We start from the raw sequence: 15,791 nt of genomic DNA, 5'->3' as shown, positions 1-15,791 counted from the left end.
TGTTCTCGGAGTTTCTCTAGAACTAGATGCAAATGTTCCTTATGCTCTTCCTCGCTCTTGGAGAAAATCAATATATCATCGATGAACACCACGACAAACTTGTCCAGATATTCCATAAATACCTTTTTCATCAAATTCATGAAGTATGCAGGGGCATTAGTCAATCCAAATGGCATGACGCTATACTCATATAAACCATACCTGGTGGTGAAAGCTATTTTGGGTATATCCTTTTCACGGATCTTCAACTGATGATACGCTGATCGAAGATCGATCTTGGAGAATACCTTGGCTCCAACTAGCTGATCAAATAAATCATTAATCATCGGCAGAGGGTACTTGTTCTTGATGGTCACGTCGTTCAACAAAGGATAATCCACAACCATTCTCAGGGTTTTATCCTTCTTCTCTACCAAAAGAACTGGGGCTCCCCAAGGTGATGAGCTTGGCCGAATATGTACCTTCTCCAATAGCTCATTAATTTGCTTCTTGATATCTTCCAAATCATTCGGGGGCATCTGATAAGGTCTATTTGATATTGGGGCTATGCCGGGTAATAACTCAATCAGAAATTCAATGTCTCTGTCCGGCGGCATTCCTGGTAATTCCTCCGGAAACACATCAGGAAAATCTCGCACTACCGGCACTTCCTCCTGAACAACTACCATGAGACTATTCACCTGATTCTTTGTCGGGGTGCGTCTGGATACATACTTGATCCTCTTCTGCTCCGGGGTGGTGAGCAAAATCGTCTTGCGGGCACAGTCTATGTTTCCTTCAAACTTCATCAACCAATCCATGCCTAGGATTACATCGAAGTTCTAGGTTTCCAATACTATGAGGTCTACGGGAAATTTATGGTTTCCGATGTTGAGGGTTGCACGACAGCCTAAGCCTGCCATCATTTCTCCTCTCGGGGAACTGACTTGAAGAGGGCTTCTAAGGGTTCTAGTGGGCAACCCATATTTTTCCAGAACTACCCTTGATATAAATGAATGCGTTGCACCAGAATCAAAGAGTACCAATACTAGACGTGAATTTAATAAAAACTTACCAACTATAGTTTTTGGCTGATCATAAACGTCCTCCACGTCAATGTGATTCACCTGCGCACGAGGAAAAGGTTTGGGCTTATTTGCTGTTGCCATTTCCATTGCCGTTTCCATTCCTCTGCTTATCCTCCGGGAAGTCGGTGGCACAGTGTCCTGTCTTCTGGCACTTGAAACAGGTGATATGGCTCAGATCTTTCTGAGCCAGGGCAGGACGATGCTAGTTGCCATTGCCTCCATTGCCTGACTTGTTGTCGTGGTTGCGGTTGTTCCCATTCCCTCCATGGTTATGTCCTCCATGATTATGTCCTCCAAGAGTGTGATGGGTATGCCCTCCCGAGTATGGGGCATAACGGGGCTTTTGCTGAGCTCCGGAGTTGAACTTCCCCTGGCCATACTTCCTCTTGTGGCTATCAATCTACTGTTGCTTGCCTTCAAGTATGGTGGCCTTGTATACCAGCTCCTGGTAGTTGTTGAAGGTAGCCACCATTAGCTGCATTCCCAGCTCATCATTGAGTCCCTCAAGAAACTTCTCCTGCTTTGCGGCATGTGTGGCCACATCATCCGGGGCATAGCGAGATAACTTGCTGAACTCATCCATGTACTGCCCCACAATATGGTTCCCCTAGCGTAAGTTGTGGAACTCACACTTCTTTAGACTCATGGCTCCAGCTGAGACATGAGCGGTGTGAAAGGCCCGCTGAAACTCAGCCCATGTTATGGTGGCAACCGGATAAGTAGCGGTGTAATTCTCCCACCAAGAAGCTGCAGGTCCATCAAGCCAATGTGCGGCAAAGCGCACTTTCTCTGGATCTGTGCATCCAGCAGTCGCTAACTCCCTTCCGACCTTGCGGAGCCAATCATCAGCCCCAATCGGCTCAGTGCTGCTAGAGAACACTGGCGGATTCAGCCTTAGGAAGCGGGTCAAGTTGTCAACAGGGGGTGGCGGCAGTGGATTGTTGTTGTTTTTTGTTCTGGTTCTGGATGAGCATCTGCATGAGGGCGTTCAACTGCTGGATCAGCTGGGTGAGCGCTGGTGGAAAGTTGAAACCGGGGTCACGTCTCGGAGGCATCTGGTGTTTTGGAGTGGATGTGGAAATTAGAATAGAACAAGGGTCTAATGAGAAAATAGTACTACCCATATGAATGCACAATCATAATCACACCAATCATTTATTCAATCATCTCAAACATGGTTCAATCTCGGATTGACGACTAATTGAAAAATAACAGCCTAACTAATCGACGGAAAAAATAAAAATAAACATGGTAGTTGACTAAATGTCTTCATCAATCATCCTTGTATCCTCCGGTACAGCGTGCTCTGGTGCGGCGTCCCCTGCTGTGGCGCCTCCTCTTGTGGCTTCCTTCGGTGGAGCTCTCATGATCCCGGTCATTGCTCACAAGAGGTCCATCATCTCCACTCGAAAAAAGGTCTTCTCCCTGATCCAGCTTCTCCTCCAATGTGGCCACATCTAGCTTCAGGTTGTCGACTCTCTCCATGAAATCCTTGACTTCATCCTCATGCTCATAGTGGGCTTCACGTGTTGCAGCCTCCAGATCAAGTTCATGATGGTATAACTTCTAGATCGTCTTCATGCTACTTCGCTTCTGGATTTCTAGAGCCCTGATGAGAACCTCCAAGTCTTGGGCAAATGAGTGAACAGAGTCGTCATTTTTGGTGCAGATGATCTCTCCCTCTGCATTCCTGCGAGAAACCATGGTGTGGTCTGATCCAACAAGCTCGACCCTGTATTCCTCCTGTATGCATCCAAGTGCACTATGAACTACTAAGTCTCTCCCGATGATCCAATCGGGTCCAACAAACTTGAAGTCAACGGTCGCCGAGAGATTTCTGAATGTCATCCCTAGTATGTGCACCTTAATCCTGAAGCGACAATCGTCCGGAAATGCCATGGTAGGGGTCCCGGTGATTGAAGGCAGAGAAATCTTCAATTCCACGGTGATCTGGACCATCCTCTTGCCGAAAAGCATAGTCTCGTCGGGCTAGCAAAACTCCAGGAGCAGAATTGGGATGAACTTAACGGCCATCTAGAATTGTTGAATTCGGAGAAGAGTCATAAATGATCCGGGAAGAAAAAATATGGAAAAGTAAAGACAGAAAATAAACTGGTCTCTTCCTATGGCTTTCCGATCCTAGGGGTTACGTCCTACGGTCAGCCTGTGCGCTGAATACCATCTCTTTAGTGACCCCACCCGAAATCGGTCAAGTCTCTGTGTAGCTGTACCATCCCAAGATCATGCTGGCACACACAGTACATTGATGCAAAGATTCAAAGTTCAATCACACCTAAATTTATTACACGATTCTCATATCGAGTCTTTATTACATGATAATAAATTGGGCTGAAGGCCAACTCATGAGAAATAAACTAAGTAAAGATGCGGAAGCATAGATGACTAGTGAGTCCATCCGACTCCATACGGAAATCGCCAAGCGTGGATCATAGCCTCACTCCTTGTCGGAAAACTCCTCTGCAACATAAGACATTGCAGCCGTGTAGGTCAGCATTTTTAAATATGCCGGCAAGTCATGAAGAGAAAACAACAACAAAAATTACTAATACTATATGCAGTTTGGCTGTGGGGCTCCAAGTTTCATTATTTTGCGAAAAAGCCAGGTTTTCCCTACGACAAAGGACTTGTTTGCAATTACTAAAAAATGTTGGTGGTTATTGAGATGGTTCCGCCAACTCATATCTCATTACCAATTATTAAATAACCCCTCAATTAAATTAATAAGTTCGGTGTTGAGATATCCGAAATACTCGAAGTTACAAAGGCTCAAATTGTTCATAACCGGGGACACGGTAATTGATTAGGTCTTCACTCTGCAGAGGTTTGTGCACTTTACCCGCAAGATTCGTTCCCTCCTTTAAGTCTACGCACTACCTGGTGTTTGAAGGTGGGATGAACGAAACAGGGTCTTCCGAAGTGTTCCTCTGGGCCACTGCCGATGCCCATCCAATCCTACCGTTCTTCTACATCTCGTAGCACCGTCAAGCCAGAGTCACGCCTAGGGTCGACCAAGCCAGAGCCCATAATGGCTTGCGGCTACACATGTAAGCTTCCAGTCAATGGGGTATCCATCCGTCTCTTCGTGGCTGGGTGAAGCTTTTCGCATGATGCCATGGCGCTTCTCCATGCATCCCGGCCATCCGCTGGTTTCTCCAAGGTGCCCGTCAACCATCCTCCACCCAGTAGTGAATTTTGAAGTCCATCTTGAGCTTGAAGTCATGGGGTTGTCATCATCTTGACTCTCGCATCTCCCTTATGAATCACTCAACCAACCCCGTCTACTAAAGCATAGCAATCAACTACATCATCCCGGACATCTGTAACAAGGGAGAAGGGTTCATCCAACCTCATGATACTACTCAAGATCATAACTTAACAAAATTCTCCTGCTGCATGCATGGCGGGGAGGTATAATTCTAGTGCAATAAAATCATAGGTATTGTAAACACATGACCAAATGACTTGCCTAGCTGACGGTCTTTGAAAGCTAGCGACTCGTAATAGCAGGCTTCGCAATCCGGGAATTCTACCGAGTCAAACAATTGCTAAAATAAGTATAGCACAATATAACATAGCAACAAGTTGAAGTAAAACACCCAAGCACTCAAACCAAAACCAAAGAAAAACTCGGAGAAAACAAATCAAGGTTTTCAGTACATCAAGCAACAACTAAGAAATAGTTTTACACAACTAAAACTTTTCTTAACAGAACCTTAGCATGGGTTTTGCTAACTAACAGAAGGGAAAACATCATACAAACTAGGTGCAAAAATAATCATTTTAGAAGCTCTTATAGAACTCATATTATGACTCAAACAATACTAGCAAAGAAAAATAAAATAAAAGTTTTATTCTACTATAAATAAAAGTTGATTCTCTGTAGCTACAGAAACTAATCTAAAATAAATTATAACATAATAAAAATAAAATAATTTACGAACTAGAATAGTAGGAAAGCAGTGGCTAGCTAAATGAACAAGAAAAACTTGATTTCGACTAAAACTATTTTTTTATTAAATCTAAAATACTCAAACAAGTTCCTACTGCTAGGCATGGTCCAAACTAAGCAGTAGCAAAAAGAATCACTACAAAATAATAATCCTAACTCAATTTATGGCAGAAAAACTAATCTGACTAAAACTAATATAAAACTATTTCTGATAACTTAAACATGGCTACATATATTTTCTACATAAGCTACTAGAAATTTGCAAACTAACAACTAAAGAATCAACTAAAAACAATAAACCAACTAAAAGAAATAGAAAAAACAAACACAGAACTATTCTGCTAAAAACCAGAAACTGAAAATAAAACAAAAAAAAGAAAACTAGTGTTACTGGGCCGAAACAGTGTGCGCGCCAAACTAAACAGCGCCTAGGCATTAAATAAACTAATACTTCTACGAGCTAATAGAAATAAACCAATCGGCCGATCTAAAAAACCCAGTAATTAAACCAACTAAAAATAACCGTAACTAAACCCGGTCTACTTAAAATAAACCTAACCATTCGTAGACCCAATCTAAACCGTACATGCAAGATCCAACAGTGGAGGGGAGCTCGAGCTTTCAGCGGACGGCGGTGACGGACGGAGACCCCGGCGGTGACTCGGGTGATGGCGCTGCAGCCGCTTTGGTCTTTGGGGAAGAAGGAGGAGTGGTCGGGGCGGTGCGGCGGAGAGAGGGCGTCCTCGGGGTGGTCTCGGTGGAGCTCGGGGGCAACGGTGGCGATCGGGGCGACGACGACGGTTCCCTGTTGAGCTACAGCTCCGGCGAGCGGCGGTCAAGCTTGAGGGCGGCCGCTCCGGCGGTTCCTGGGCGACGAGAGGATGTCAGGGAGGTGCGAGATGAAGTGGCAGTGTGGGTGGAGTAGCTTGGATGGGCAGGGGGTGCTCACCGGCGGCGTAAGTGGTGGCGAACTGAGGCGGCGGCGACGAGATGCGAAGGAGAGGGCGACGGCTCTGGTGGGTTTCGAGCGTAGGGTTTAAGGGGTTCGAGAGAGGAGGGGCTTGGCCTTTTATAGGGCATAGTCTTGGGCGAGGGGCGATGCGGGATTGCAATCTCGAGAAGATCGCGGTGACGGGTGGCGGCGGTTGCGCTCTGGCGCGGCGAGACGTGGGCAAGGGGAAAAGAGAAGGGGTGGGGCCGGCGCGTCAGCGAGGGAGAGAGGAGAGGGTTCGGTCAGGCGACCGAGGCGGAGAGGAATCGGGCGTGGGGCGCTGGGGCAGGCCGGCTCGGGCGCTGGTGGGCTACGCCTGGCCCACTGGCGCCCGAGGCTTTTTTTAATTTAGACATAAGAGAAAAACTAATTAGAGAACTATATATATAATTTTTTATATAGCACATATATATATATATATATTAAAATTCTCAAGGGAATTTATCCTACAACATGGACATTTTTCCAGGGGCAAAACTCCAACTAAAGAAAACACTTTCTGGAAATCCCAAATAAAATTCAAATTTGAATTCAAACTTTTTGGCAATACTTTTCTTCTAACATTTTTGGAGTGTCATGTTTACTCCTCTCATACTTTTGTTCAAGTATTTGTCATGCATTGTTTTGAAAGAATTTCATTTGCCAATTTGAATCCAAATTCAACAAACTCAAAAGCCTCTGAAAAGATTTCAAATGCTACTCAATTCAAACAATATGCATAGATGCTTACCTATAATTGTAAAACATTCCAAATGGGAAATTTGGGATGTTACAATCTCGCTGAATCTATGAGACACTTTGGTCTTATGGCTAACCTTTGTGGTTACATGGTCAGAGGAAAGGAATGGGTTCTTGATAGTGGATGTACCGATCACATGACCGGTGACAAGGATATGTTCCGAGAGCTTGCTGAAAATAATGGTCCCCAAAAGTATGTCACTTTTGGTGATAACTCAAAAGGTAAGGTGGTTGGCCTTGGTAAGATGGCCATCTCACATGACAGCTCCATCCAAAATGTGATGCTCGTTGAATCTCTTGGCTACAATTTGCTTTCCGTATCTAGACTAGCCGATTTCGGTTTCAATGTCCTATTTACTGAAGTAGATTGCCAAGTATTTCGAAGAGATAATCATAATATGGTCTTTACCGGTATACGTAGAGGTGACCTATACATTGTTGACTTCACTAAAAAGGCTTAACCTAGAACTTTCTTAATTGCTAAATCTTCTAAAGGTTGGTTGTGGCATAGAAGGTTAGGTCACGTGGGCATGCAAAATCTTGATAAGCTTATTAAAGGTGATCATATCCTTTGTGTTAAAGATGTTGTATTTGACACGGATAGACTTTGCAGTGCTTGTCAAGAAGGAAAACAAGTTGGAGGAAGTCATCCCATGAAGAACATCATGACCACGAGAATACCACTTGAGCTGCTTCATATGGATCTCTTTGGTCCCACGCCTACAAGAGTCTCGGTGGTAACTCGCTTGGCTTGGTCATTGTTGATGATTTTTCCAGATTTATGTGGGTGTTCTTTCTTGATGATAAATCACAGGTCCAAAAGATCTTCAAAAACTTTTCTAGGAAGGCCCAAAATCAATTTTAAGTGAGGATCAAGAAGGTTCGAAGCGACAACGGAACGGAGTTCAAGAATGCCAATGTGGATACCTTTCTTGACAAAGAAGGGATCTCACATGAGTTCTCGACTACGTACATGCCTCAACAAAATGGAGTTGTTGAGAGGAAGAACCGGACGCTCATTGAGATGCCAAGAACGATGCTTGATGAATACAAGATTCCAAGACATTTTTGGGCAGAAGCGGTTGAGACAGCTTGTCATGCAACAAATCATCTATATCTTCACAAGCTTCTTGGCAAGATGGCATACGAGCTTCTAACCGGTAAAAAAACCCAAGTTGGATACTTTTGAGTATTTGTCTTAAAATGTTACATTCTTGATAAACATCATCGTTCAAAATTTGCCCCTAAATCTCATGAAGGTTTTCTACTCGGTTACGACTCAAACTCTCACACTTGCCATGTCTACAAAAATTTCACCTGAAAGGTTGAAGAGACGGTTGATGTGAAGTTTGATGAATCTAACAGCTCACAAGTAGTGCAATTGCTAATTGATGTAGGAGATAAAGATCCCTTGGAAGCAATTCAAGACTTGTCTATTGGCAAGATTCGCCCAACGGAGGTGAAATAGAGTACCTCATCCATGCAAGTGGAAGCCTTAACTTAACACCAAGGTAAACCACAAGTTGACTTGGAGGCATCCACAAGTGGAACACATCAAGATGATGGAAACGAGGATGTACAACAAGAGCAACCTCATCAACCTCCTTCTCCACCTCCAAAAGAGAAAAACAATGCCAACGACAATGAAGAAAGACAAGAGGAAGAACAAGACAATGAAGAGGATGTTCCACCTCGACCCAAACAAAATCTCTCACAAGTTCGAGCAATTTTCTCAAGAGATCATCCTGTCAAACAAATCTTTGATGATGTTCAAACCGGGAGAATTACTCGCTGTTAAACTCGTTTGGCTAACTTTTGTGAACATTACTCATTCATTTATAGTATTGAACCTATGAAGATTGAAGAGGCTCTTAATGATCCGGATTGGGTGAACGCTATGCATGAAGAGCTACACAATTTCGAGAGGAACCAAGTATGGACATTGGTTGAAAAGCCTGATGAGAAGCACACTATCATTGGAACCAAATGGGTATTTTGGAATAAGCAAGATGAAGATGGAAAAGTTGTGTGCAACAAGGCTCGTCTCGTTGCTCAAGGCTACACTCAAGTCGAAGGTATGGACTATGGTGAGACATGTGCCCCCGTTGCTAGACTTGACAGTAGTACGCGTCAGTGCTATACAAATAGTTTTTAACCCCTTTCTGCGATGACATTTGGAACCGTCACCAAGTGAGTGTGGGCGATGGGGGGTCCTTCCAACACGACCCAGAAATCGTCGGGGATAGGACCTCCTAGGACACCAAATGAGTTCGTGTGCGATCGGGTGACCCATGGAAACCCAATCATTTTCGTAGGTTTGTACATCCCACACGGTGAATCCCGGAAAACATTTCCGTAGGTATGTACATCCCACACGGTTAATCCCAGAAAAACATTTCCGTAGGTACGTATATCATACACAGTCTATCCAAGGAATACGTTTCCGTTCTTATGTACATCCCACATAGTCAATCCAAGGAAAACATTTCCGTTCATATGTACATCCCACACAGGTTTATGTAAAGGCTCATGTGTGATACGTGAAACTATCACAGACGCTCTGCCTTGGTTAACCGTTTGCTTTTATCAACTACATCACACACGATTTGATGAAGAAAACTGTGTGGCACTGGGATATCCATCACAAGCGCTTTTACTTCTAAAACCGTTTGCAAAGTTGCATAACCCACTTCGCAGATTTATTAGCATACAATTAATAATTCCAGTATTACATAAATTCACATTTCATATCGAACAACTGTTTGCCATATTCATATGAGGCACATATATATATATATATATATATATATATATATTGTAACATCACAGTATGATAGTTACCGAAAAACAACACAGTACAACATATAGATAGTTCAACTTCATAAGAACAATATTCGAAAAATATATTCATTTCCCTAATCGAGATCATCTAGGCTCGTATTATCCACCTCTGCTTTCAGTTTAGTAAGAACCCGTTTTGCACTAGCCAACTGGGAATGTGCATCCTCCTTCGCCAACACCATCTTAGCAAAGTCTGATTTAAAAAATCTAAGCTCATTCTCCACCTTCCTCTTTTTATCCCGCATCTTCAAATATTCTTCAGCGTTAACAACACTATCTCTAAGCCTACCTCTATTCCCTTCCTGATACATGCTGCAGAGCTTTGCTAGGCACATCATCAAAGACTGTGGCCACTCTTAATCAACCCACTCCAAGTAAGAACACTTCTGTTCATCCTATAATATTTAAAACTAGATCACTAACAATTGTAGAGAAAATGGGTTTATAGCAACATAGAAAATCACCAATATTTATTTTGAAGAATTGAAGAAATAGGTTAATTATGACATATCTTCTAAAAACGATCAAGGTGCAAATAAATTAATTGCTACTAACACAACAACCAAATTCTGAAGCATCAGAAGCTATAATTAACTACAACACTGCTACAAGTTCTTACTCATGTACTATAAATAACAAATTGAACATTTAAAGAGGAAGGTAAATATAACTGCAACAGCATAGCGACTGAACCATCCATTTTGCATCATGCTTTTATATCGATATTTATTGCAATATGGGCTGTTACTACACATTATGTCACAATACTTATGCCTTTTCTCTCTTATTTTACAAGGTTTACATAAAGAGGGAGAATGCCGATAGCTGGATTCTGGGCTGGAAAAGGAGCAAAATATTAGAGTCCTATTCTGCATAACTCCAAAAGTCCTAAAACTCCACGAAACTCAGTTTTGGAATATATTAAAAAATATTGGGCGGAGAAAGCAGCAGAGGGGGGCCACCCTTAGTCCACGAGGGTGGGGGCGGGCCCTACCCCCCTGGGCGCCCTCCTGCCTCATGGGCCACCTGGAAGCCCCCCGATGCCCACCTTCTAGTATAAGGTGTATTTTGCCCTAGAAGAAATCATAAGGAAGCTTTCGGGATGAAGCGCCGCCGTCTCGAGGCGGAACCTGGGTGGAACTAGTCTAGGGCTCCGGTGGAGCTGTTCTGCCAGGGAAACATCCCTCAGGGAGGGGGAAATCGTCACCATCGTCATCACCATCGATCCTCTCATCGAGAGGGGGTCTATCTCCATCAACATCTTAACCAGCACCATCTCCTCTCAAACCCTAGTTCATCTCTTGTATCCGATCTTTGTCTCAAAACCTTAGATTGGTACCTGTGGGTTGCTAGTAGTGTTGATTACTCCTTGTAGTTGATGCTAGTTGGTTTATTCGGTGGAAGATCATAGTTCAGATCCTTTATGCATATTGATACCCCTCTGATTATGAACATGAATATGATTTGTGAGTAGTTACGTTTGTTCCTGAGGACATGGGAGAAGTCTTGTTATAAGTAGTCATGTGAATTTGGTATCGTTTGATATTTTGATGAGATGTATGTTGTCTTTCCTCTAGTGGTGTTATGTGAATGTCGACTACGTGAAACTTCACCATTGTTTGGGCCTAGAGGAAGGCATTGGGAAGTAATAAGTATATGATGGGTTGCTAGAGTGACAGAAGCTTAAACCCTAGTTTATGCGTTGCTTCGTAAGGGGCTGATTTGGATCCATATGTTTCATGCTATGGTTAGGTTTACCTTCATTCTTCTTTCGTAGTTGCGGATGCTTGAGAGAGGTGTTAATCATAAGTGGGATGCTTGTACAAGGAAGGTCAGTACCCAAGCACCGGTCCACCCACATATCCAATTATCAAAGTACCGAACGCAAATCATATGAGCATGATGAAAACTAGCTTGATGATAATTCCCATGTGTCCTCGGGAGCGCCTTCCTTCATATAAGAGTTTGTCCAGGCTTTTCATTTTCTACAAAAAGGATTGGGCCAACTTGCTGCACTTCAGTTACTTCTGTTACTTGTTACCCGTTACGAATTACCTTATCACAAAATTATATGTTACCGATAATTTCAGTGGTTGCAGAGAATACCTTACTGAAAACTGCTTGTCATTTCCTTCTGCTCCTCGTTGGGTTCGACACTCTTACGTATCAAAAGGACTATGATAGATCCCCTATACGTGTGGGTCATCAAGACTCTTTTTTGGCGTTGTTGCCGGGGAGTGAAGCTCCTTTGGTAGGTGGAATTTGGTAAGGACAAAATTTCATAGTGTGCTGAAATTTACTGTCACTTGTTACTATGGAAAATAATCCTTTGAGGAGCTTGTTCAGGGTATCTTCACCCCAACCAGTAGAGCAAGGAGTTGCTCCTTAACCTACTAAACCTAATGAAAATTTTTAATTTGAAATTCCTTCGGGTATGATAGAGAAACTGCTAGCTAATCCTTTTACAGGAGATGGAACATTACATCCCGATATGCACCTAATCTATGTGGATGAAGTTTGTGGATTATTTAAGCTTGCAGGTATGCCCGAGGATGTTATCAAGAAGAAGGTCTTCCCTTTATCTTTGAAAGGAAAGGCATTGACATGGTTTAGGCTATGTGATGATATTGGATCATGGAACTACAACCGATTGAAACTGGAATTTCATTAGAAGATTTATCCTATGCATCTGGTTCATCGTGATCATAATTATATATATAATTTTTGGCCTCGCGAAGGATAAAGTATCGCTCAAACTTGGGGGAGGCTTAAGTCAATGTTATATTCATGCCCCAACCATGAGCTTTCAAGAGAAATTATTCAAAAAAATTATGCTTGGCTTTCTCTTAGTAATCTCTCCATGCTCGATACTTCTTATACTGGTTCTTTTATGATGAAGACTATTGAATTCAGATGGGATTTATTGGAAAGAATTAAACTAAACTCTGAAGATTGGGATCTCGATGAAGGTAAGGAGTCAGGTATAACACCTAAGTTTGATTGTGTTAATCTTTTATGGATACCGATGTTTTTCGTGAATTTAGCACTAAATATGGACTTGACTCTGAGATAGTAGCTTCTTTTTGTGAATCCTTTGCTACTCATGTTGATCTCCCTAAGGAGAAGTGGTTTAAATACCATCCTCCCATTGAAGTAAAAGTAGTTGAACCCATTAAAGTTGAAGAAAAGACTATCACTTATAATGTTGATCCTATTGTTCCTACTGCTTATATTGAGAAACCACCTTTCCCTGTTAGAATAAAGGATCATGCTAAATCTTTAACTGTGGTTCGTAAGAGTAATGCTAGAACCTACACCCGCTGAGCAAATTAAAGTTGCACCTAGTATTTCTATGGTTATGGATCTCTTGGTCGATAATATTGATGGGCATGTTATTAGCTTCTGTGATGAAGCTTCTAGAATTGTTACACCTGATACTAAAAATAAACATAGACTTGTTGTTGCCATGCCTGTTGTTTCTATTAAAATAGGAAATCATTCTTATCATGGCTTATGAGATAGAAGATATCGATGTTACAATTAAGCTTGCCAATAGAGATACTATTTCACCAATTGGGATTGTTAGAGATGTTGAAGTCTTGTGTGGGAAAATTAAATATCCTACTGATTTTCTTGTTCTTGGTTCCCCACAAGATGACTTTTGTCCCATTATATTTGGTAGACCCTTCTTGAATACTGTTAATGCTAAGATAGACTGCGAAAAGGATATTGTTACTATTCGCTTAGGGGATATGTCTCATGATTTTAATTTTGCTAAATTCCGTAGACAACCCCATGATAAAGAATTACCTAGTAAAGATGGAATTATTGGTCTTGCTTCTATTGCCATGACTCCTAATGATCCTCTAGAACAATATTTGCTAGACCATGAAAATGATATGTTCATGAATGAAAGAAGGGAAATATATGAAGTATTCTTTAAATAGGGACCCATTTAGACACACAACTTGCCTATTGAAATCCTAGGGGATCCTCCTCCACCCAAGGGTGATCCCATGTTTGAACTTAAATGTTTACCTGATACTCTCGAATATGCTTATCTTGATGAAAAGAAGATATATCCTGTTATTATTAGTGCTAACCTTTCAGAGCACGAAGAAGATAAATTATTGAAAACTCTGAAGAAGCACTGAGCTGCTATTGGATATACTCTTGATGATCTTAAGGGCGTTAGCCCCACTCTATGCCAGCACAAAATAAAATTGGAGAAAGACGCTAAACCAGTTGATGATCACCAACGACGGTTAAACCCTAATATGAAAGAAGTGGTAAGAAATGAAATACTAAAGCTTCTAGAGGCAGGTATAATTTATCCTGTTGATGATAGTCACTTGGTATGTCCCGTTCATTGTGTCCCTAATAAGGGAGGTATTACTATTGTTCCTAATGATAAAGACAAATTGATCCCACAAAGAATTATTACAGGTTATAGAATGGTAATTGATTTCCGTAAATTGAATAAAGCTACTAGAAAAGATCATTACCATCTGCCTTTTATTGATCAAATGCTAGAAAGATTATCCAAACACACACATTTTTGCTTTCTAGATGGTTATTCTGGTTTCTCTCAAATACCTGTGTCAAAAGAGGATCAGGATAAGACCACTTTTACTTTCCCTTTCGATACCTTTGCTTATAGACGTATGCCTTTTGGTTTATGTAATGCACCTGCTACCTTTCAAATATGTATTACTGCTATATTCTGACTTTTGTGAAAATATTGTTGAGGTTTTCATGGATGATATCTCCGTGTATGGAACTTCTTTTGATGATTGCTTAACCAACCTTGATTGAGTTTTGCAGAGATGTCAAGAAACTAGTCTTGTCTTGAATTGGGAGAAGTGCCACTTTATGGTTAATGAAGGTATTGTCTTGGGGCATAAAATTTCTGAAAGAGGTATTGAAGTTGACAAAGCTAAAGTCGATGGTATTGAAATGATGCCGTGTCCTAAGGACATCAAAGGTATAAGAAGTTTTCTTGGTCATGCCAGTTTTTATAGGAGGTTCAATAAAGACTTCTCAAAAATTTCTAGGCCTCTAACTAATCTATTACAAAAATATGCTCCTTTTGTCTTTGATGATGATTGTGTAGAAGCATTTGAAATACTTAAGAAAGCCTTGATTTCTGCACCTATTGTTCAGCCACCTGATTGGAATTCACCCTTTTAAATCATGTGTGATGCTAGTGATTATGCTATAGGTCTTGTTCTAGGACAAAGAGTTGATATGAAATTAAATGTTATCCAATATGCTAGTAAAACTCTAGACAGTGCCCAAAGAAATTATGCTACCACTGGAAAAAAATAGCAGTTGTATTTGCTTGTGATAAGTTCAGACCTTATATTGTTGATTCCAAAGTAACTGTTCACACTGATCATGCTGCTATTAAATACCTCATGGAAAAGAAAGATGCTAAACCTAGACTTATTAGATGGGTTCTCTTGCTACAATAATTTGATTTGCATATTATTGATAGAAAGGGAGCTGAGAACCCCGTTGCAGACAACATGTCTAGGTTAGAGAATGTTCTTAATGACCCAGTACCTATTGATGATAGCTTTCCTGATGAACAATTAGATTTCATAAATGCTTCTCGTACTACTCCATGGTATGCTGATTATGCTTATTACATTGTTGCTAAATTTATACCACCTAGTTTCACATACCAGCAAAAGAAAAAGTTTTTCTATGATTTAAGACATTACTTCTGGGATGACCCACACCTTTATAAAGAAGTAGTAGATGATGTTATTAGACGTTGTGTACCTGATCATGAACAGGAACATAGCCTACACAAGTGTCACTCCGAGGCTTAAGGAGGGCACCACGCTGGAGATAGAACTGCACATAAGTTATTGCAATCTGGTTTTTATTGGCCTACTCTGTTCAAAGATGCCTAGAAGTTTGTCTTGTCTTGGGATGAATATCAAAGAATTGGTAATAATAGTAGATGTCAGGAAATGCCTATGAACTATTCACTTGTTATTGAACCATTTGATGTTTGGGGCTTTGATTATATGGGACCTTTTCCTTCCTCTAATGGGTATACACATATTTTAGTTGTTGTTGATTACGTTACTAAGTGGGTAGAACCTATTCCAACTAGTAGTGCTGATCATAACACTTCTATTAAGATGCTTAAAGAAGTTATTTTTCCGAGGTT

This window comes from Triticum dicoccoides, chromosome 6B, assembly GCF_002162155.2.
Source record: "Triticum dicoccoides isolate Atlit2015 ecotype Zavitan chromosome 6B, WEW_v2.0, whole genome shotgun sequence".
Taxonomy (NCBI): domain Eukaryota; kingdom Viridiplantae; phylum Streptophyta; class Magnoliopsida; order Poales; family Poaceae; genus Triticum; species Triticum dicoccoides.
The sequence above is the reverse complement of the archived record's forward strand: the minus strand, read 5'-3'. Positions refer to the sequence as shown.